Source organism: Pyrgilauda ruficollis, unplaced genomic scaffold, assembly GCF_017590135.1.
Source record: "Pyrgilauda ruficollis isolate IOZ18807 unplaced genomic scaffold, ASM1759013v1 scaffold150, whole genome shotgun sequence".
NCBI classification, from domain to species: Eukaryota; Metazoa; Chordata; class Aves; order Passeriformes; family Passeridae; genus Pyrgilauda; species Pyrgilauda ruficollis.
In genome coordinates this window covers 48,221-70,189 of record NW_024513655.1, presented here as the reverse complement: position 1 = coordinate 70,189, position 21,969 = coordinate 48,221, and the positions used below count along the sequence as shown (strand labels likewise).

The 21,969-nt window shown below is 48.3% G+C and overlaps 1 protein-coding gene across 1 annotated transcript in view; it reads left to right on the top strand.

The window, feature by feature from the left end:
* Nucleotides 1-21,969, top strand: part of ZBTB7C (zinc finger and BTB domain containing 7C) — a 146,768-nt gene that overhangs the window by 110,312 nt on the left and 14,487 nt on the right. The window lies entirely within an intron of this gene.

Genomic DNA, 21,969 nt, shown 5'->3' with positions numbered 1-21,969 from the left:
TGCCCCCAGTGCAGCCAAGGCCACCACTGACCCATGTCCCCAAGTGCCACATCCACACAGCTTTTAAATCCTTCCAGGGATGGAGACTCCATCCCTGTCCTGGGCAGTCCTTGTAGTGACTGGACAGTACTTTTCATTAAGAAATTCTCTCTAATTTCCAACCTAAACCATCCTCTGGCCCAGCCTGAGGCTGTTCCCTCTCCTCCTGTCCCTGTTCCCTGGGAGCAGAGCCCGACCCCCCCGGCTGTCCCCTCCTGTCAGGAGCTGTGCAGAGCCACAAGGTCCCCCCTGAGCCTCCTTTTCTCCAGGCTCAGCCCCTTCCCAGCTCCCTCAGCCTCTCCTCATTGGACTTGTGCTCCAGACCTCCACTTCATAAGTTTCAAAGCAAATCTCAAATTTGAGGTAAGATTCAGATGGCCCTGAAGACCTTAATAAACTTCCATGAAAAAAATGAATGTGCCAAACCTTACTCTATTCATTCTTGATTACATTTTGGATAGAGGCACTTAATCTACTTTCCAGCTTTAATCCTTACTCACACCTTGCTTCATGCTTTCTGGGCAGGGAAAGTGTCATGATTGGGCACACATTTTATTCAGGACTGTTTCCAAGTTGAGCTTCATAGAGGAGGTTAGCCTGGAATAAGACAGGGATGGGGAGCAGTACCTGTGTTAGTTCTTGCTGTGGAAAGCCACATGACCACATTGATATGGAAGTCCAGGAAACCCCTGCAGAGATTTCCACCTTGTCCTTGGTATCTCAGAAATCAGCACTTTGCTTTCAGCTATTTCAGCAAAGAGAGCCCTGGCACTGTGGGTTGATTCTCCTTAAAATGATGCTGTCACTTTTGTCTCTTGTACATTTAACATCCTGTGGTACCCTGGCAGGACCATCCCAGCTGAGGTGCTGTGCATCATTTTTCAGCCCTAAATCCATGAATGCTCAGCTTGTGGCCCTCACCATACCCCATCCAGGTGGGCAAGGAGAAATTCAAGCCTTTTCAACCTTCAGCTTTCCTGCTGGGCTGACGAAATTAATACTCCCTGCCATACCTTGGAGGGATGCTACTGGGATTAATTAGTTAATAGAACAAATCTCGCTCGCCTGCCTCCGTGAGGGCGTGTGGCTGAGTCTAACATTCACCTTTCCAATGACCACAGGGGACCTTGGGTCGCTGTGGCTGGGATTTTGCCATGACTTGGGCGGGAGCATCCTGTGGATCCTGCCAGGACCCACCCCTTGGGTGGCAAAGGGCTGAGGCTGTTGCAGCGGTGCCGCGGATGCCTCCCTGCAGCCCCACACCGCATAATTCCAGGCTCTCGCAGTGCTGCCTCTGCAAAGGTAGATTTGGTTTCTATTAATAAGGGGATAATAGCACGGGAAACCTGGCTGCAGGATGGCCCGTGCCCAATTACTGCGGTCGCTGGGCTACAGCAGCCGCTTCCCTGCAATTATCCCACCGCGCGCCAGCACAGCACAGCCCTCTGTGTTTTATTCTTAGCAACAGAGCCCCGGGCAAGGTCAGGGGGGTCCCTGCAGCGAAAGTCTCTGGCTGGGGGATGCTGGAGTTGAGGTGGGGGATGGCAGAGCCACCTCAGTGTCACCTGCTGGAGATGGGGCTGGTGGGGATGGCAGTGGCACGCCCCGTGCCCTGGAATATGCAGGGATGAGGCTGGCAGCAAAGCAGTGTCCTGCTTTGTCCTTGTAGCCAGCCAGGCAGTGTCAGGGGAGTCCTGGTAACTCCCAAGGGGCATATTGGCTACTGTGGGGTCATAGCAGTTAGCCTCATTTTTTGGGGAGGCACAGAAATCCCAATCCAAGCAAAATGCAGGGGTGGCCTTGGCCATGCTGGGTTAGCATTTAGACCTGATGATCTTAAAGGGTTTTTCCAACCTAAATGATTCTGCAATGATTTAAGGGTGGTTGTGATGCTTGGTCTTGTCCCAGTGTAAAATGGGTTATATGGAAGCTCTGCTGGTTTGCACCCACTTAGCAAGCCCATAGTGAAATTAGGGGTAGGAAGGTCTGGGGATTAAGATTTGGGAAACCCAGGGTGAATTTCTTTTCCAGCACATTCCCTGTGCATCTCTGAGAAGTCACTTTCCTTCTTCCTCTGTGAGATGGGTATCCATAAACATGGTTAATGGCCTGGCAAGAGGGATACAGGGAGAAGAGGTGCATTCCAGACAGGGAGATGCTCAAAGCCAAGCCACCCAAATCACTCTAAAAACACAGAAGGCCTTTCTTAAGCTTGTGTTGGCTATGGGAAAAAAGATGAATGAAAAATATGTGTCGAGGATACAAAGTGATGCTTAAAGGGCAGGAGTAAAGCCTTTCTGTGAGAAAAGTCCAGCTCGAGCCTGTGCTGTTTCAAATTAAGTTTTTGGTTTCCTAGAGGCAGCAGACAATGGTTCACTCAATTCTCTCCCCACTGTCATTAAAACTCGAGTGTGTTGTCTGGATATAGTATTTTGCCCTACCTTAAGAGCTCTAATCTTTTTAGGACCATTTCTTGCCGCTATCTGCAGACACTCGAAAGCCTTCTCAACCGCGGAGTGAAATACAATCCCTGTCTTGGGGAGCTTTCCCTCCCCTTTGTCTTCTGCACAGACAGAGGGAAAATTACCACTTAACAAATCTGCCAGGTCTGAAATTTTCTCCCCCCCCTCCTTCACCCCTTTTGCAGCTATCATTTGTCGGGGGTTGCTTTCTCCCAGTACCATCTGCCTTTTGCAGGGAGATGGCGAGGAGCGTTTTATTGTTTGCTGAACAATTCCCTGCAATTTGCTGTTCACTATTTCTTTTGGGCTCCTTTAATCCCTTTTTTCACTTTCTGCTGCTTATTTTTAGCTTGCACGCCATTTATGTTTGTTCCCCAAAACTGTTTATATTTTTTAAAGCCTCACTTGGTTGGTAATTTTTTTTGAGTATCCCTACTGGCATGCAAAACCCTCCCTGCTCTGCCCTTTCCCCAGCACCCTGCCAGGCTGGGTGGTAGATGGGACAAGCTGTCATTCCCAGCTTCTCTGATTATCCCTGTTTTTCCCTGGAATCCCACTCTTCTTTCATGCCCACATCATTTTGGTCTCACCCAGTGAAAATCCCAGCTGAACTGTGGAGGTGCTGAGTGATGCCACCAGCACAAACCTTGCCAATCCCGGCTCCCTTTGGGTGATTTACTCTGTCCTGGTGCACTTGAACATCCTCTGGCTTTGCCAGGTGCCAAAATACTGCCAGGGATTTTGAGCCACCTGGCTGCTGGACTGGTGCCACCAAAAACGGGGTGTGAGCTCAAGGTTCAGCACATGACAACCACCTGGCATACGTGATTCACTCCGTGGTTTGGGTTGGGAGAACCCTAAAGGCCCTGCCATGGGCAGGGACACCTTTCACTATCCCAGGTTGCTCTGAGCCCTGTCCAGCCTGGCCTGGGATACTTCCAGGGATGCAGGGGCAGCCACAGCTGCTCTGGGAAACCTGTCACCATCCTCCTTATGAAAAACTCCCTCGTACTTAATCCAAATCTCCTCTTCTTTTGTTTATCCCTTGTCCTATCATAACACCCCTGCTAAGAAAACTTTGACCCCATCAGAACCCATGGGGTGTCCCTGACCTGAAGCCCCTCTGAGCTTTAGGCTGCCTCTATCCTTGAATAAAGCTGAGATGAGAGCTAGTTCAGGCTGATAGTCTAGACAGAGGGCTGAGTTGGGATTTGTAAAAGCTAACATCAAATTTTGGCTCTGCCAAGGGCTTCACCCATGGCCTTTGCAAATCATCAAGTCTCTCTGTTCCTCTTCTGCACAAAGCAGGCAATCTGTTTTTTCCTCCCACTGTTTCTTTGGACCACGAGCATTTAGGAATGGATTATTCCTTCCTTGGTCTCACTTACACAGTGCCTTTAAGGGAATAAGCATCCAGCTTGTAGCTATAAGACACTGGTGCAGTTTAAATGGTCACTGCAATTAATAGCAATACTAATAATAACAGTAATTGTCATAGTAGTAGTAGTAGTAATAGTAATAATTAATAAGAGCGATAATAAAACCTTGCCCAGTAGAAACTTCATCAGATCTGAACATGCTCTGAGCCATCATCAGTAAACAATATATTGGATATTTTTATTTCTTTGCTTGCATGTGCACCGGTAGGGCTATGCCTCACTCCTGTTATTCAGTGCTGCAGCTGGAGAATTAAAATCCGTCTTTTCTCCAGACCCCTCTCAGGATTCAGAAATTGGAGCAGGAGTTTTATTATCTGTACAAACATCTCCTGATCTGCCCCAGTTGGCTGCCCTGAGGGCAAGTAGCCACGTCCAGCATGACCCCCTTGTTCCTGAGCTACCCAAGCTGTGTCTGCTGTGCCAGCCAGGAATATATATTTCATTTGTCCCTGGTGGTCCTGTCTTCTCCCTCATTAATATTGCAACAACCATTCCTCCCTGGGAGCACCACCTGGCCCCAGGAAGGCTTTGAGCCTCCCTTTTTTAGGCAGGTACACAGTAACTCTACTAACCATATCCTTCCTACAGACTCAAAGCCACTGCCTTTTTCCTGGGATCACTTAGAAAGTAGATTTATTACAATTACCATATTTTTTTTTTTAAATGATCAGGTGGATTTATGTTGGGAAACGTAACTTAAATTATGTTGGAAAAACAACTTGAATTTCCTGACTTCAGAAATTATTAGGCATAGGTCTGGAGACACTTTCATTTTGCTGCTTTTTTTGCTTTTCCTGGAGGTGCAACCCCAGAGCTGCATCTTTAATTGCTGTTTTTGTGAGCATCACAGCAAATGCACTGTGGTTTAGAGGAAAAAAAAAGTGGGATCTCTGTTAATAACCAACACATCTCGTTGCTGATATCTCAGACCAACAGAACAGTGTTATTTCTCCTGTCTTCTAATAACAAACTGATTTTCTCTGTTGTCTTTCAACATCTGATGAGTTCTTGCTGCCATTTCCCTTTAATAAGTGCTATTTTGTTTCCATTATTACTCAATAGTAAAATCTTTTCCCGACAACTTTACCAGAAGTAGATTTACAGCTGTGAAAATAAGCTTGGGTGTGATGAGATCTTGTCGTTTTATTATCTATTAAGTGCCTCGCATGACTTTGTTGTTATCAAAATGTAATTATGCATTTAAATAGGTCCATCATCTCTGTTTGTTGGTTTCTGGATTTTTTTTCTCTTTAGGAGGGAAATGATGAAAAAACTCCAAAATCGATGCTTAATAGAGCTCAAAATATGAATGCCACTGACTTTGCTGGCCTCTTCTAGGGGAAGGGCAGAAGATACTGTGTGCGGATCTGCCTGGGGTGGCGTTCATGTTAAGACACATCTTTGGTTTGTTTTTTTTTCCTCCATGCACATGGAAAAAGCCGTCGTTTCCTGGTTGGAGATACGGTATTTACTGATCCTTGCGCGGCGCTGGATGTGAATTGTCGTCGGAGGTTCTGGGCGTGGGCGAATCATTGTATAATGCCCACACCCTTGGGGTGGCTTAGGGTGTGGCGTTGTCTTTGCCTCGCCGTGCAGTTCTAAGATGTATTATTACCCAAAAGCAACACGCCCTTCCGTGCCTCTTTTGTTTTTATTAGGGATCGCTCTGAGCCAGCGCTCCCAGCACCTGGCAAAGCCGCCGCTGGATGTAACTTAGGCTTGCCTGGGCTTCCCGCTGGGATTCCCTGTGGAGCAGCTCTCACCGCCGGTGCTTTGGGGTGGGAGCAGGCCAACTGGGGCACCGCTGTGGGCTTGATGGCTTCTAACCAGTCTGGAGTGGCTGAAGACCCCCAGGAATATATATTGGGCTGGTCTTATCTAGGCTGAGCTCCCAGATGGCGCTTACCTAGACAAAACTTTCCATGACGAGCAGGGGTGGGAGATGGAGAGGTGGGAAAGTATTTCTGTCAGAGGTGGATGGGCCAGGAGAGGATTACCCCTTTGCAGTGGGCTTGCAGTCTGATCCCTGTTTTTGGGCACTTTGGCTGGAGATGCCCTGTGTGAGGGCTTTTGAATCAGTGAGCTGCTCCGCCTCGGTTTCCCAACCTCCTGGCAGCTGCTCAGCTGCTTCTCCCACATGGCGCAGGTCCTGAGGGTGGCCAACACAACCAATTCCTTCTTCAAATGGAGCCATTTCTTTCAAACTGTTCAGGAAAGAAGTGTCGCAGTTAAGAGCCCACTGGATACATCCCCATATTGCCTTTTGCAGAAATACACCCCACGGATGTCACATCTTCTCCACCCTGGCACGGCCACTGTGGTGGCTCTTCCACTGTCTCCACCTGGACAGCTCTCAGGAGCATCCCTGGTGGTGGTGATGCCCATCAGTGCTGACTCCTTTGCTCACCTTTAGGTTGCTGCCACTTCTCCAACCACCCAGCTTTCCTTCTGTGAAGAGTTTTATTACTTTTTCTTGCCTGAAGCAGGGTGCCGTATTTAAATGAAACACATCCAAGGCAAACTTGCAGAGAAGTCTCACCTTTCCTGTGCTGCATGATTGAATAGGGGGGCAAAGATGCAACCCCCTTATTAGAGTAATATAATTTTCCATCTCAAATAGGAACCAGGGGTGTTTTAATGATTGGGCTCATTAGGTGGACTTTCCACTTAAAGTGTCTGTCTGGCAATTAAGTCTGGAAAAAGCATGACTGATGACCACACCTTCTGTGACTTAATGGGGAGTCTGAAGGCTGATCTTATTATCACACTGATACAGTCTGTGATAAAAAAGAATTTAAGATACTCTCTAGAGATTTATTTGCCCATTAGGAAACTGCCAGGAGAAGGTTAAGGGAACTCGTAAGGTCAAAGCTGAACAGAGGAAAGTACTAAACACTTGGGATACAGGTGGGCAAAAACAGGAGGACAAGATTTCCACTCTTGGCTCCTCTACTGACCTGCCTCATGGCCTTCACCAAGTCACTTTCTTCCTGTGTTTTTTCCAGTGTGAGCGGTTGCCACCTTGTTGGGCCCTGTGGTGGCCTTGCAAATGCTTGATGTAGCAGCACCCTATCTTTGCCTCAGTCCCTGCTGCCATCCACTGCTGGATGAGCACGTGGAAAAAGTGGTGTGAAGTGGAAGGAAGCAAAGCAGTCAGTAGGAAAGAGGTGGTGATTAGGGCAGGGAGATAAAAAAGGCAAAATTTCTGTTCTCCTCCAAGAGGATCCTCATGGGTCCTCAGTGATTTCCTCACCTATTCTGTCTGCTTTAAAACATGACCTACTGTAATATTTTACTTAAATGTGGTGTTTAAAGGACTGGAACTTATTGTAGAGCTCACTGTGCTGGCTTCAAACCTCCTGTTGGGTACCATTTTACTGACATTAGCTTGCCATAGCTTGTCAGTGATTTTAACTCTGCCGATGGGTTGAACACCCCAGGATAGAGGAGCCGACTCTTCTGGCTTTGTACTTCACTTTAGCTTCCTTAAGTACAGTGAGGAGAGATAATTCAGCTAAATACGTTTCAGTACAAAGTGAAGGTTTTGATGACAAAAGAACTGCTCTGTGTCTGGGTCAGTTTTGTCAGATTAATGGTGGAATTGTGAAAAAATGGAAGCGTTTCATTTCAGCATCTACAAAGTGAAAGTCTTGACTCTCACAGGCAGCATGATTTGTTTAACTCAACATTTGCTGTGTTTTTGATTAAACAGATGCCTGGAATTTAGGAAAACATTTTGTTTCAGGCTGAACAAGTCAATTTTTAACATTTTTCAGTTCCAGAAAGAATAAGTTGTGCTCACTCCCATCATTCTTCTCCTGAAAAGCCTCCTCCGCTTCACTCTGTATCCTTTGCAAGGGGGCCTTGCCAACTCCAGCCCTGTCTCATCCATTAGAAAAACAAAGAGTCCCAGACTTCTCTTATCATCCTTATACTTTGTCTTCCCTCTGTGCCAAATAGAGTGTTGGGAGGCAATCCCCCCACCCCTCCCCCCATATACTATTTAGATTTGTGTGGAAACTAAATAATTTAATATAAAGGCATTTGCTCTGTGTCTTTAAGGAATCCTTTTGAAGTTGACTCTTTTGACCTTCAAGGCCCTGCATAATTTTTTTTCCTTCTCCGTTTTCCTCCTCTTTGTTGTTCCCCGTGCTCCTGTAATCTTCTCTCCTGCCTGCTTCCTTCACCTCCTCCCACCCTGCTCCATGACTCCATGTGTTATCTGCTCCTGGTGTTTGAAGCATGCAGTGGCTGGTGCAGCAGCATCCTCCTCTGCCCCACAAGCCTTCGTCTCACCCCTCTCTGTGAGGAGCCTCTCCTGCCCACCCTGTTCTCTCCAGATGATGTTTTACCTGCACTCTTTCCACCCCTCAAATTGCTTTTTTTATCTCCCTCCCATTGGGAAATGTTCAATTAGGGGACCTGCCTTAATCTTCTGGCTGGCCAAGTGCAATACGTCCACCCACAGCTTTCAGCAGGGGATGGGCTCCCTTCCCTCTCTCTGGACAGAAGTAGGGCTCCACCCTCCCGTGCTTATGGCCTTGTAACTGTGTGAGCTTCCTGAGCTGAATCCACATCTTGTCCATCCCCACTGACTTTTCTGCTTTCCCTGCAGGTGGCTGGGGGGTTGTACATTCCCACACTGCCCAGCACGCAGTGGGGTCCTGCATCCCCTGACCAGACTCTGCAATTCACAGAGTTAGGAGTGATTCAATTAAAGAGGTTTCAGACAGTGAAAAAGAACCCAAATGTTTAGGTAATGTGTAAGAATTGCTGGAGATCTCAGTTTTACAACTTCAGGGAATGTTTTTCTCTGTTTTGTCAGGAGTTGCAGCATTCCTGGGGTGAATAGGAGGACTCGGATGACCTATCACAGAATCATAGATTGGTTTGAAAGGGACTTCTAAAGCTCATCTAGTCCCACCCCCTGCCATGGGCAGGGACACATTCCACTATCCCCGGTTGCTCCAAGCCCTTGTACAACCTGGCCTTGAGCTTTTTCAGGGATCCAGGGGCAGCCACAGCTATTCTGGGAAAACCTGTGCCAGGGCTTCACCACCCTCAGTGTAAAGAATTTCTTCCTTCTTTCTGGCTTCAATGGGACAAGCAGTCTTCTTTCTAAAGAGTAAATAAAGCTCTGAACAAAGGATGTGTACACATGCACACACAGAGATTTCATGGAGATATTTAGGCATGGGAGTGCTGGTACTGGAGGGGAAGCCAAGCTCTCACCCTGCATTTATCTGGGCAAGGTCTTCCTGCTTATTCACCGGGAGGGAGGAATATGGATTTGCTCCTGGTGGAGGTAAATATTCACAGTGATTTCACGGGGACTTGCACTCCTCCTGCAGCAAACGTGTGAGCTGAGAAAGGGCTGCAGTGCTAAGCTTCATGAGGAGCTGCTCCCCCTCCTCACCAGGGTGCAGAGTTCATTTTTCCACTGACGCATCCCTGACAAACGCCCAAGGAGAGCTGGCATGGGCAGCCAAGTGATTGTGTTGTCACGGCAAAGACTAGTGAAAGAAGAGCAAGATTTATATCGTGGCTGCTCAGAGGGCTGGAGAGAAATGGCCCAGTGCCAGGAGTCATGCAGCCATGGCTGATACTGTCTTCAGTCTTCTGCCAAGTGTGGGCGGGATGGTGGCTGATGTGAAATGGGCTGCACAGTCCTGGTCCAAGTCTTGGTGGGCATGGTTCCACATCAGAGACCAGCCATACAGTTGATGCTTTCACTGACATTCTTAGCAGAAAGATGAGTTGCTGAATTGGCTCTGAAGTTGAAAAAAAATTAAAAATCCAAAGAACTTTGCAGCAGGAGAAGCTCAGTCTTCTACCAGGGTAGCAGATGACCCCAGAAAGCCCAGCACACACAGACACGACCGTGGTGATGGGTTTAATATCTTCAAAAGCAGTGAGGGTAGGGCTTCAGGTTGCTCTGTGGAGATGTGGCCTCAGGTGCAGGTTGCCTGCATACCTGTGGTTATGTTATTTCATCTGCTCTGTGCCTTGGCTCCCTGTCTGCACAACTGGAGCACAGAGTCAGGGAATGGTTTTGGTGTAAAGAGCCTTTGAAAACTCCTGATCCAACTTCCACCTCTCAGTCAGGCTCATGCCTTTGTGTGGTTGAGTTTTGAGCATCTCCAGGGATACAAATCCCAGCATTTCTCTGGCTGCACGGTTCAAGGTTTGACCACCTCTTACTAAGAACTGTTTTTCTTATGTCTGATGAAAACTTGCTTTGCTGAAACTTCTTCCCTTTGCTGAAACTGGCTTCTCGTGCTCTGAGAACAGTCTGGCTCCTTCTTCTCTATAGTTTTGCATTAGGTAGGTAGATGAAAAAAATGAGATTCCCCCTTCATGCCCTCTTCTCTGGGCTGAACAAAACTCTCTTCTCACCTCGTGTGCTCCAGCTCCCTGATCATCTTGGTGCCTCCACAATGGCAGTGTCTCTCTGGAGTCTCCAAAGTGGACACAGTCCTCCAGCTGTGGTCTCACAAGTGATGAATGGAACAGAAGGTTCACTTTTCCTCGACCTCTGGGCACCACTTTTGTTCATTCAGCTGAGTGTGTGCCTGGCCATCTTCAGCGCAGGGACACGCCACTGAGTTCTGGGCACCTCCTTGGCCACCAGGTCTTTGTCTACAAGGTGTCTCTCTAGACAAATGCAGGTGGTAATTGCTTCCTCTGAGGTGGGATGGATGGCAGGTGCCAGGGTCTTGGCAGAGTTTGTCAAGTTGTCCATAAAAATGCAGGATCTGGAGGATCAGATGGGGCAAGAGCTTGGCCATGTCATGTTCTCATCTACATCAAGAACCAAGCAAGGCTCAAATTTCTTGTTTGAAAGACTGCTAACTGCAGAGAGGTGAGGTAGCTGTGGGAGCTGGAAAGCACTGTAGAAAGGATGAGGACACACAGAAGCACTTTTTATTTTTGGTCTCAGACTTGTTTAGAGGAGGTGCAGCTCATGTAGCCACTGTGGTTGCTGATTCAGTACCTGCCCTGTGAATATAATAGGAAGATTTCTGTCTCCACCACTGCCCATCTATCACCTTTCACAAGCCTAGGAGCCAAAGGAAGAATAAGAGGAATAACAAGAAAATAAAGAAACACTGCAGCCAGAAAGCTATCCTCTGTGTTTCACAATTCTATAAATTATGCCCTTTCCTTCCTCTTTAATCGCCAGGCATATAAAATATGCTTGCAGCAGAATCATATCCTTCCATTAAAGTTTCAGAAGAGAAATACAGGTCCCATCTGCCTGTTTAGCAAAGCAGGGCAGTGCACAACCATTTCTTTCCTTTCACCACCTCCCCTCAAAATCTACTTTATGGCAGGAGTTTTCTCTTTTAGGACTGGCTGTTTATTTCATTTTCTAATTTCAGCATGTGTTTCCAGAAGCAGTCTCCTCTTTGTTCTCACATGGGTCTTCCTCCAATGCCTTCACACTCAAATGTACCTAAAGAGCAGAGGTCCAGTCTGCCCTTGGTGAAGGTCAAAGGAGAAAGAAGGTCTTTTAGGACTTGAGCAGGGTTCTTGGGGGTGTGTTTCTGCTCTGCAGACAGGGCAGACAGTGTCTGAACAGCAGGAGTTGGCAATGGTGAGAATTATTAAACTGGACTATGGAGGCAAACATGAGCTTCACTGCCCATCCCTGTTTGCTCCCAAGGATATTCATGGGTTTTTTGTGTTGTTCTGGGGTCAGGATGGGCGTAAGATCTTAGGGTTGTGTTTCCTGCATGACAGGAGTGAGTGTGGCATTGTCCCCATTCACATGAGAGCTGTCCCCATGACCCCCTGTGCAAAGGGCAGGGAGAGGAGGCAGCTTTGGGGTGCATCCTCCCTTTGGGTGGGGTGTGTAGGGTGGCATGGCAGTGGGGTGGGCACATCCTGGGGGACATGTGACACAACCCGTGCCTGGTTCTGCATGTGGACAGGGCTGGCTTTGGGAAAGTTTGGGAAGCAGTGATGGTTGAGAGGGCACAACAGCCTCCTGAATTCTGGTTCAACCCACTGGGTCCCATGGAATCAAACAGTGGTTTGGGATGGAAGGAGCTTTTAAAAGCCATCCAGTGCCACCCCTTGCCATGGGCAGGGACAGCTTCCACTGTCCCAGGTTGCCCCAGACTCTGTCCAGCCTGGCCTTGGGCACTGCCAGGGATCCAGGGGCAGCCACACCTGCTCTGGGCATCCTGTGCCAGGGCCTGCCCACCCTGCCAGCCAGCAATTCCTGCCCAAGATGCCAAAATCTGTGCCTGCCCTGTGGCAGTGGCAGCCATTGCCTGTGTGCTGTCCCTGCAGGCCTTGTCCCCAGTCCCTGTGCAGCTCTCCTGGAGCCCCTGGAGGCCCTGGCAGGGGCTCTGAGGTGTCCCTGGAGCCTTCTCTTGTGCAGGGAACAGCCCCAGCTGGGCCAGGCTGGCTCCAGAGCAGAGGGTCCCCATCCTCCTGGTCATTTTTGTGGTGTTCTCAGTACCTGTTCAGCGTCTCATCATGGGCTGCACAAGACACGTGTGCAAACTGGCTCAAATCATTATTTATAGCACTGCACCCTTAGAAATCTCTCCTATCCAGCAGAAGGACATGTACCTCTTTTTTTACCATAAAGCCTCATTTTTATTCAGTTGCATTCAGAGCAGAGTGGATCCAGAGGGCTGGGGCTGTGTGTCTGATTTTTCCGTGCCTGGAGATTTACACCCGCACTCCTGCTGCCATTAAAGGTGCCCTGCTCCAAGTATAAATCAGACTGTGCTCTGGTAGATGTTTTATGTGTTTCCCAGAAGTCGTGTGTGGAGGTAGGAAGGACCCACTGCAAATTTTGCCCTGGCTTTTGGGGGCTTTTTTGAATGCTGCTGGGGGAACACAACCACAGGGGGATTTATATTCCCTTTTTCTGAAGGGCTCACCACAGAAGAGGCTTTGCTGTTGTTTTTTTTTTTTTTTTCTTTTACCACCTTGGGCAAGAAGCTGTTTGGTTTGATTTAGGTTCAAATTTTATTTTTAAGCAAAATATGAGAAACACAGGAGAGGAAACCGCACTCTGTTCCTTAAAATTAGTGGCAGAAAAGACAGGGCTACAAAAATATTCCCTGATGTATGCATTTGATGAGCATGTACCTTGGCTAACACACCTTTGAGGAGCTCTGGGTGTCCAACAGGATTGCACCTTTTCATCTAAAGGTGTTTTTTTATTTTATAAGGACTCAGCTCCTGGGCTTAGCATGTCCTGTAGTCCATCTCTGTGTGTAAAATGTCAGCAGCTCACGTTGGGCTCTGATTCTGCAATACCATTTGGAAAAGGGAGTTGAAACCAAACCCATCTCAGACCTCAGCCTTTCATCTCTTACAGGGAGATGATAAAAAAGGATGGAAGGCAACTTTTCACAAGGACAAACAGTGAGAGGACACGGGGGAATGGCTTAAAACTGCCAAGGGGCAGGATTAGATTGGACTTTGGGGAGAAATTCTGGGCTGTGAGGGTGGTGGAGCTCTGGTACAGGTTTCCCACAGAAGCTGTGGCTGCCCCTGGATTCCATGAAGTGTCCGAGGCCAGGTTGGACAGGGCTTGGAGCATCCTGGGATAGTGGAATGTGTCTGTCTGTGGCAGGGGGTGGCACTGGATGATCTTTAAGGTCCCTTCCATCCCAAACCACTCTGTGAGTCTCATGACCTACCTGAGGAGCCTGTGTTCAAGGCCATGACTCGGGGAAAAAGGAAGGAGAAAAGTTGTTGGTAATTTGGCCATCCACCTCCCTTTAATCCCCTTCCTGTTGCTCCTGACCCGGTGAGACAAGAATCTCTCCTGGATTTTTAATTCTCCGTGCTTTGCCTCCCCTGATTCAATGCTCAGACTTCAACAACCACGGAGGAAGACTCCAAATCCTCCTTTTTTTACCCTCCACAAAAGCTGGACCCACCAGCAGCCACCTGGGCAGGGGGAGCAGCCCAGCTCTTGGCCGCATCTGCGCCGCGCACACGCCCACGGCACCATTACCTTGTAATTAAATCTCTTTTTCCCCGGCTGGAAGGATCCTGCTATAAACAAGGGTTTTCTCTAACCATAATTGCGCCCGGCGGAGGGCACAGCTCTGCAATAACTCAGGGCTTTGTTCTGCCAGCAGGGAGCGGGTCCCTCTGCCTCTCCTCAGGTATGCCAGCAATGCCAGCGGAACTCCCCGCGACCTGACGTGAGTCCCAGGGCAGGGCTTGCAAACACAGGCAGTGGTCAAAACGGGGCTTAAGTGCCTTTATAAATATTTTGAAGAGCTGGCTTGGAAAAGGAAAGTCCCCGGCGGTGCTGCGGTGCTGGTGTTTCATCCAGCGCTGGTGCGCGGCTTTGAAGTGTGGTGTGAGCAAGCTGCTGGGCTCCTGCCCATCCCTGGGAAGGACTGGGTGAACAAAAATATACACATCTGTACGTTTAAAACTATGCGAGAGATTGTATCCACCCCTTTTTTGTCGTGTTTCTTTGTGGACAAACAGGGGAGGGTAGAAATTAATGTGCTGCAAAGAGGTATTCTGTTCATGTGGTGGATGTGTGGGACAGCATCATGTAGGTTAGAGAGATCCACAGGTGGAGTGGGGTGAGTGAGTGGAGAGGTAGATGCTTCCAAGTGTCTGGTTTTATTGTAGCCCCTTACCTGAGGAGTTTTGCTCTCCTAGAGAATAATCACTGCAATATATTTAACCAGAGGTTGTCATATTTGTGCTGTGGAGGGTGATGCAAAGCACAGACATGAGATGGCAGGCATAGTGGGGTGAAATGCTGGTATTTTCCCACCCAGGACAAAAAGTAGGTCCTAGGATAGTGTGAGTGGTTCCACATGTGTGCTGTTGCTCTTCAGAACATTGCCCAACCACAAACACACACCCAGAGCATCCTCTATTTCTTTGCTCAGGAGGTGAATCAAACCTGCACCCTGGGAAGAATACAAAGAAGCAGCCATGTGCTCCCCACTCACGTGCAGTTCCCTTTTCCAGCCCACAAATCCTTGTGTTGCTGTTGTGTTAGACATCTGCCTTTTTTTTTTTTTTTTCTTTTTTTTGGTGCAAGAAAGCAAGAGCAAAGCAGCTGGTCCATAAAATAATCAGTGTAGGAGCTGAGAGCTGAAACATCCAGAGGTGGAGAGCTAGAGGACACAGTCTCAAGCTACGTCAGGGAAGGTATAGGTTGGATATTAGGAAAAAAATTTTCACTGAAAGAATAATAAAGCACTGGAATGCTCTTCCTAGGGAGGTGGTGGAATCACCATCTCTGGATATGTTTAAAAAAAGACTGGACTTGGCACTTGGTGCTATAGTTTAGTTGAGGTGTCAGGACATAGGTTGGACTCAATGATCTTAGAGGTCTCTTCCAGCCTCATTATTCTGTGATCCTGTGATTCTTTGTGGATATCACTGAAGAATTTAGGTGGGAAATGTCATTAAAGGTGATCTGATTCCACCCCCATTGCCATGGGCAGGGACACCTTCCACTGTCTCAGGCTGCTCCAAGCCAAACATCCTCAGTTCCCTCAGTCTGTCTCAGTATGTCACAGTGCAGTGCAAGGTTGATCTGTAGCATCCTGTTGGTTTCTTTGGAAGTTACAGCACTTTAACTGGACCAGCCTAGTTAGACTTGTACCATTTCCCCCTAAGCAGATGCAGTCAGAGCTGTACAGATGTTGCCTTATGCACCCAGCTGTGCCACTGGAAGATATGCCTGTCTTCTGGAACCATACTCCAGGAGCACCGGCCAAGTTCTCTTCACCCAGCTGCCCACAGCAGGTTGGAAGAAATCTGATTGCTGTTTTTTCCCTAGCAGAAATTGGAATTTTCTTAACACTTTAAGGGCTGAGCTTTTACCTGTGGCCTAGTAATGGATGAGAAGTTCCTTTCTTGTGGCTGTAGCACATCTTGGATCAGAAGAGAGCATCTCTCCTCAGTCTTGAAGTGCTCTGTAGGGGCATATGTGTGAAAGGGGATCACATGCCTTGATAAAAGATGGTTTTTCAGTGGTGTAGCTATCTTCATTCTGCACTCCCATATCCCATCCCTGGAAGTGTTGCAAGTCATGTTGGATGGGGCCTAGAGCAGCCTGGTCTAGGGGAAGGTGTCCCTGCCCATGGCAGGGGCTTGGAACTGGATGAGCTTTAAGGTCCCTCCAAACCATTCTAGGATTTGTGACCTTCATGGTGGCTCCAGCACAGAATCCCTGTGAAAGTCAGATCACTCTACAAGTCTGTCCTGCAGACCACTGTAACATCCTCATCCTCTTTGTGCTGGTGCAAATCCAGAACAATATCAGTTAAATCCCAGGAGTCAATCCAGAATTACACCAGGATAAATGAGAATACATTTTACCCAGAAAAGCCCCCCAAAAATGTAATTCAGTTCCAGCAAGGCCAAGTTGAGGCTGTAGGCAGTGCCCCGTAATTCAGTGACTCCTTTGGACCTCCTCTTTGAGTTGAGGCATGTGAGCAGCTTCCCTCTTCCCTTGAAGCTGTTTCCTTGTAAAGCCCCTGTGAACTTGTGCATGTGTCAATGTTATGGTTATCACACATGTAATTTCATCTGACATTGTAATGACAGCATGGGGAGTTCAAAATGTAACAGTAAATATAGTTGTTAGGGGAAAAAAAAATACCAGCATCCTAGCCCATCATCCTGAATGCCTCTTCACGTCATGGGAGGGATGCAGACAGACTCCAAACACCATCAGCATTTCTGGGTTCCAGTTGGAAACTGCCTGGAGTTCAGCATAGGCCAACATAAACAGTGGAGACTGTGTCTCTCTCTACATGTCAGGGCTGCATTTTCTCCTCCTTTCCCCTATTTTGTTTTTTTTTGTTTTGTTGTTGTTTTGGAAGGGTAACCCCTCTAAAGAGGAGAGAGGCTGGGAGCTCTCCCTGCTTGCTTGGGGTGTTTGGTAGCCTGTGGCATGATGCATCCCAGATCCTGCACTCACCCTTGGCCGAGAGCTGAGTCCTGACTCGACCCCTGGTTATTTTTGAGTGCTGTCGGTTTGTGATGCTGTATTGAAGGGTCATTTGCCAGTTCCATTATAAGCCTCATTTACAACTCAGCTGGTTTAAATCAGATCAGACTGTGAGTTGGCATGTGCAAAGAGTCAGCTGGGACACAGGACTTGCCTGCTGAGGGACCTGATCCCTCAGACCCCCTTCTTGCTTGCAGAAGCGACGGTTAAAAAAATTAATCCCATTGATTTTTCAGTATTATTTTTTTTCCATGTGTTTGAGAGAAACATCTAAGCAGTGGATATTTTTCTTTTCCTTCTTCCAGAGGGAGTTCAAATGTTTTTTTTTCTGTTGGTTCTCCACCAGCTTTGACTATATTTACCAAGCTGGGCATGGGTGGGCCCCGCCGGATCGCACGGATTGCTCAGGCGGGTGAGGCTTTGCAGGAGCTGAGGGCTGAGCTGAGAACTCAGCTGCTGTTTAGCTTGCAACCAGCTTGGCAGAGAAACCAGGGACTTGGCACACAGAAGGAGCTGAGATACAAATGAAATCTGAAGCTGACCCCAGATCTTCAGTTAAATTGCTCTGTAACCTTGAGAGCTGGATTAAATCATCCCTGGAAGACAGGGAGTTGCCTCTGGATATTTGGTGCTTGGGCCATGCTATAAGGTTATGCCCATATATTAACTGTGGTCTTCAGAGAGCTCATTAGATGGTTGGTTTACATATAAAAGTCTGGATGAAAGTCTCATCCCCTTTCCCTGACCATCCTGTGCTGAAACCTGGCAGTATTTCCACTAGAAATTCCCAGCTCAAGAGTTAGGGATGTGATGCATCTCACTGGGCCTTCAGCGTGGCCAGGACAATGTTGGCTTGCATAGAAAATGGTCACGGGGCCGCAGAATCATCAGATGGCTTGGGCTGGAAGTGACTTTTGAAGGTCATCTCGTTCCAGCCCCCTGCCCTGGGCAGGGACAGCTTCCACTAAACTAGGTTGCTCCAAGTCCCGTCCAACCTGAATGTTTCCAGGGATGGGGCAGCCATAGCTTCTCTGGGCAACCTGTGCCCATGTTTTACCACCCTCATCATAAGGGTTTTTTTCCTCTAGCCAGTCTGAACCTCCACACTTTCCATTTAAAGCCATCACCTCTTGTTTCCATGGATGGAGCATCTTGTGAAGCTCCTCTTCGGGGCAGCAAAGGATGGAGAGATGCAATATTCACCCACTCTGCCTAACTCCCCTCTCTGATGGGGCAGGACCTGTAGGTGACTCAGGGGAAACACTCACAGGTAACATCTGTGCCTGTTTCATCTCTTCACTGAACCAGGGTCATGACTTTTCATCCTGTGTTGGGTTTGACTGTGACACCACCCTACAAGCCCAGGACTATCATTCTGCCCGTGGTTCAGATGATGGGGTGGTGGGGCTGGAGGGGCTGTGTCTTTGCAAGCTGTATTGCCACTGCAGGATGAGGTGCTCTGCAGAGGCACCTTCCATGAACACACCTCTCCAAAAGCCACCTCATGTCTGTGTGGGAACTCTTCTGGTCCAGCCGTAGCACAGGAGCTTGTGTGTTTAGAGCTCCGGGACTGAAATGGCAATTACAAACCAATGAGGCTGCAAGGGCTCTCATGAGAGCCAAGCAGGAATAGAATATTTTGAGTTATGCCAGAGTTAAATAGACCAATCTGAGATACCTTTCTCCTAAATACCTGTGGGATTTATGAGCTTAATGAACAGCAACACGATGTCAGCAGAGCAGGGCACAGTGGGAGCTGAAAGGAGAAGCCAAGCTCGTGTTACAGGGCTTGGCCCAAAGCAAGCAGGGCTTTAGAGAGGTGCTGAGCTCCTGGGGTTGTCCTCTTGAGAGAGAGGACAAAGCTCCTGCCTCTGCCTTGCTGTGGGTCTGGAGACACCTCAGGCCTGGCAGCATCTCGGCCAGCGCATGGGGATGATTGTGTGCTCCTCCTGGAGGGTTGATCCTGGGGGACTAAATGCAGATCAGCAAGAAGCCGCCCCAAAAAGGGCTGTGTGCCGCTGGAGATGCCCAGTGATGCTGCCAGGGCACGGTCTGGAGGAGCAGTCCTGCCCGGGCAGGGGATGGGGCACAGCTGCTGCCAATGCCACTGCCGAGCTGAGCTTCCCACCCCACCGCTGCTGGAGCCTGCCTGTACCTGCTCCCAAGCCGATATTAAGCCTGCTCAAACACTGCACCGCCTTCTCCTCACATTGTTTTCTGTACCCCACACCCAGCACCAAAATAGCGATAACCCCCCCTTCCCCACCCTCCCGCGGTGACTCAGGCTGGCGAGCAGGCACACATCTGCTTCTGATTTAATGTGCAAGCGCTCTGACCCTTTTATTTTTGTTCCCAAAGTCCTCCCCTTGGTGGCTTTCTCTCTGGGGGCGAGTAGGGGGGGAGAAGAGAAGGGGAAGCTGGATCCCCATCCTTCGTTCTCTGCTTTTTCGGAGCCCTCAAAAAATGTATTTATTTTGGAGCTGTGTTTTCATGCAGGCTGGTGACAGCCTCACCCGGATCCGAGTCCAAGTCCCTCGCAATCCTGTCCACTCCGGAGGGACGCCAGCCAAACCAGTTTTCCATGGTTAAGCTGGGCACATTTTTCCGCCGTGGTTGGTTGGTTTTTCTTTTTTTTTTTTTTGTCAGGAAGCAAACCCACCCAGTGTGTGCAGGCTGTTCAATAGGAGCCTTTTTTTAAAATTTCTTTTCCTTTTTCTGCCTCTGAAGAAGAACAGGACCAGAGAGAGTGAAGGGGGTGGCTTGTTTTCCCAGGAGAGTTCAGAATGGGAGGAAATGGCTTTTTTGGCTATTTTTAAGGCCGTGCTGGAAGGAGGTACCTACCACTGATGTGCTCATTGGATTGTAATGTTGTGTGTTAATAGGGAGGTATCCTATATATATATATATATATATATATAAAAAATTATATATATATATATATATACATGTATGTATATCCTATGTGACTCCCTGTAGCAGGGTCTGGGCACAATGGGAAGGTGTTAGAGGAGAGTGGGTGCACACGTGTGAGCAGAAATGCCACCAGCAATGTCACATACCTCATGGACCTCCATCTGTCTCATGCCAGAGCTGCTGGGGGGACCAGCAACCTGATGTTCAGCCAGACCCTGCATGGGCATATCTCTGGTGGGGATTTTCCTCTTGCTCTCTCTTTTCTTCCTCATTTTGGTGGTGTGGGAGGGGGAGCGTGTCACTTGAGGTGTGAATGAGTTTCCATGAGAGTGGGGTGGCTGCAGAGGATGCCTGGAATCTCTCCTGTTTCACTTAACATATTCCCCCCTCCCACACGTGTTTTGAGTGTGTGCATATAGATTTGGGTGGGGGGAGGCACTCACCCAGCATCACTGCCTGTAGCAGCAACATCGTACTGAGCATGGCCAGGAGACCATCAAGGCTACACAGAGCTGTGTAGAGAGGGTTTCAAGAAAATGGGTTTCAAGGAAAAAAAAAAACGGATCTTGAGCATCTTCAGCCTTGCAGCACCTTCTGAAGTTTCAGCAGAGAGGAGCAGTAGGAAGCTGATGCCCAGAGCACCATCCCCTCGAGCTCCAGACCTCCATGGAAATGCTTGAATGGGGAGACAAGGCTGCAAGAAAAAACTGTGGTCAGATGTGACCACTCTATAAAGTCTTCTCTCTGGTGCCTGCCTAGATGCTGTGGTTAATTAATTTGCCCCTGCTCTGTGTGTGGATGAAGCCCTCAAAACACCATCTGGAGCCAGGTGGTGCCTTTGATGTAGCTCCACTAATTGTTTATGTTTATTTGACCATTTATCACCAGGATGCCCCCTTGCCAAGGCCTGCTCAGCACATCAGATGGCATTTGTCATGCAGCATGCAGACTTCATCAAGCTGCCACCCAGAAGTGACCTGGAGCTCCTGATTTTGGAGCTTTATATAAATTCTGAAACTGGGCAGTGTGACGGGCAATTTAAGGAAGTCAGGAAAAGGAAACCAAAGTGAAAACATGGCCCTTCAATTACAGCAGGCACTGAATTCTATTCTGGCCCTGCCAGGGCTCCTGCTGGTGTTTACCTGGGGCTGAGAACTGGCTCCAAGGAAATGGGAGGAGCATGGGACTTGGTGATGTATCATAGAATCACAGAATGGTTTGGGTTGGAATGGACCTTAAAAATAAGGTGGTTCCAACACCCTGCCAGGAGCTCAACCTGTTCATCACCCTGTGCCACCCAAGAGCTCAACTTCAGCCACAGGTTCCTCCCCAGAGGAACTGAGGACAGAAAATTGAATCTTATATGGACCAGGGTCAGGTCCTGGTGGTGATGGAGCAGCAGCAAATTCCCATTACAACCAGCAGCACCCATCTGTTCAGCACGCTGAAGGGTGACTTGATTCATAATTTGCAATTTTGCCAGGTCATATCTGTATGTAAACAAAGTTGATGAAGTACAGAGTACTTCATGTAGGCTCTGGAGTCAACGTGCAGGGATGGATTTGTTCGCAGGTGTACATTTTCTGTGGTGTTTAAGGAGTCTTTAAAATTCCCCAGGTTGGATTTACACGGGGCACAAGAGCTGCTTTGGCCTCCACATCCTGGTGAGCAAATGAGTGGCACGTGTCACCACCTTCTTAAGCAAATAGTCCCCGTGGAGCTTCCCAAGTGATGGATGAGATATCCTGCAGATCTCCAGTACTGATATGTCCCAGATCTGCTTGGCTGCATAAACTCCTGCATGGATTTTGGAAACTGGGAAGAGGAAGGGTTGTTGTTGGGATCACTGGAAACTCTGGAGATGTTTCCAAAGCACCTTTTGTTTTGGACTCCCTGATGGGACTTCAGTGAATATGGCTTTTTTTGTGGCCTGCTTATAGGAAACTGGTAGTTCCAGCTGAAAAAAAAAGGTCAGTTTTATATAGTATGTGCAAATATAAATAGTTCACATGGGCTCAACTTGCCAGCCAGATGTTGGTAAGGATGAATCCTTGTATGCCCAAGGATTTTATTCAGAGATTAGTATGAATTATGACAAGTCCAATAAGTAATGAAGAAATAGCAGAGTGAAGGTCACCCCTGTGAT